The 2,057-nt window shown below is 40.6% G+C and overlaps 1 non-coding gene across 1 annotated transcript; it reads left to right on the forward strand.

Moving 5' to 3' along the window:
• The first annotated feature begins 714 nt into the window (after positions 1-714).
• On the forward strand, positions 715-929 carry LOC142861417 (small nucleolar RNA U3). The gene has a single exon (XR_012912654.1). It is a non-coding gene; the product is annotated as a small nucleolar RNA U3 (small nucleolar RNA).
• The last annotated feature ends 1,128 nt before the right edge of the window (positions 930-2,057 follow it).

Below are 2,057 nucleotides of genomic sequence, written 5' to 3' on the forward strand. Positions count from 1 at the left end.
ACTTGTGATAGCCATAGAAATCAGAATCCCCAAAGGCCTTCATGATTGGGACAACAAAGAAAAAGATACTCAGAGTTAAAGGTTTGCATCTGCATGGTTGCAAACCAGCAGCACAAGTGCACAGTCGAGATGACATGTGGAAAAGGGGCTTCAGCCGACAGTAAGGTCAACATAAGTCAACATGCTTCCCCTTCCAAATTAAATTTAAAAAGACAATGTATTCTTAGATTCCATTTATGGAAATTCATATCTGGAACAAAGGAAGTGAGAGTTCCACTTTATGCCACCCTGCTGAGAAAATGTATTCATCAATTATTAACGGGACACCTCCTGGGTAGACGCCGGGAATACAGAAATGAACGACACAACGCCAGCCCGGGGCACGCTGCTATGTCTCTATTACTCAGAATTTTGTATTCTTACTTTGGATAACTGCAGAGGGGTTCAGTTCTGATGCTACATTTCCCTTACAGTGAATCCCTGGGGACAGAACTGGGACATGGAGGACTCAGATGATCACATATAAATGGTGTGTAAAGAGACGGAGGTAGCCAGGTGTGGTGGTTCACACCTGTAGTCCCAGAGGCTGAGTTAGGAGGATCGCTTGAGCCCAGGAGTTTGAGGCTGCAGTGAGCTATGATGACACCACTGCACTCTTACCTGGACAACAAGATGAGACCCTGTTTCAAAAAAAAAAAAAAATATATATATATATGGACTATACTTTTATGTCTATAGTTACATACATCATTTGTATAGTTCGTCACTAGAGAAGTTTCTCTGAGCGTGTAGAAAGAAACTATGAGGAGGAGGCACAACATTCTTTCCTGGGGTGAAGCCAGTTCTTGGTATGGCTTCACTGCAACTGCCATTTGCCATTTCTTCTCTCCCTTGGGGTAGTGAGAGGGAGAGGATGCTGTCTGAGTGGTTTCCATTATTAAATAAATAAATAGACCAATAAATAAACGAACGGAGGATGTTCTTCTTGGTGAAGAAAAGAGAAGAGACACTTGCTTCTATTTTTGTTTTTAAGGTCCCAAACTGTGCTGACTAATACAAAAGCCACTAGCCACATGAGGCTATTTACGTTAAAGTTAATTAAAATTAAATAAAATAGAAAATTCAGTTCCTTAGTTGCAGTAGTTCCATTCCAAGTGCTCAGTAGCCACACGAGCCCAGTGGCAATTGCGTTGGACGCACAGATGTAGATCTTTTCCATCATCCCAGGAAGTTCTATTGGAAAGTGCTAGAAGGGCTCCCACATGGGAGAGGATTTACGAGACCCACGCTTTGTTTAGATTTAAGGGTTGAAACGATGATGACAAATAGCTGAAAATTTGAGCAGGATGGATTTTAGCTTTGTATTAGCAAAAACTTCTGAACAGAAATAGCTGTCCAGAGACGCCTCGTGGGCAGTAAATTCCCCGTTACTGTAAGAATTCAGCTCAGGGCTGGCCGGTCATTTGATTCAGAGTCATTCATGTAATTGCTTTGGCTTTTTCCCCCTGGAAGGATTCTCAGTGTGGTGAAAGGTATTCTCTGCCACATGCTGCTCTGTTCCAGGCACTCAGCCCCATGTTTTCCCATCTTATCACATTTGTGGTTTCAGTGCAATCCTGCAAGTCAGGTGATACGATTACCTTTTTACAGGTGAGGAGACAGAGACCCAGCAAGGGGAGTCACTCAAGTTTTGGTAAGCGCATGAATCAACAGACCCAGGTTTGTCTCATCCCAAAGCTCGTGACCCATACACTTTCATCTTAAACTAGCATATAAATACTGGTTCATTAAACAAACTGCACCAAGCAGATACGTTAGTTACTAAAAACCAATTTGCTTGTGTGGTTTATGCATCTCAACCAAAGTAAACAATGAGTTATATATGGAAGAAAGGAATATTAATGATAAAATAGTAACATTGGTTAATAGTTCTTGGTAAAATTAGAGTTTTTTTCTTTTTGTCCCTTTTTTTTTTAAAAAAAAAAACACCCACATATCATTGTTTATTCAACAAACAAGCTTCAGTTAAAAATGTAATATATGCACTGAGATAACTT

Source organism: Microcebus murinus, chromosome 16, assembly GCF_040939455.1.
Source record: "Microcebus murinus isolate Inina chromosome 16, M.murinus_Inina_mat1.0, whole genome shotgun sequence".
NCBI classification, from domain to species: Eukaryota; Metazoa; Chordata; class Mammalia; order Primates; family Cheirogaleidae; genus Microcebus; species Microcebus murinus.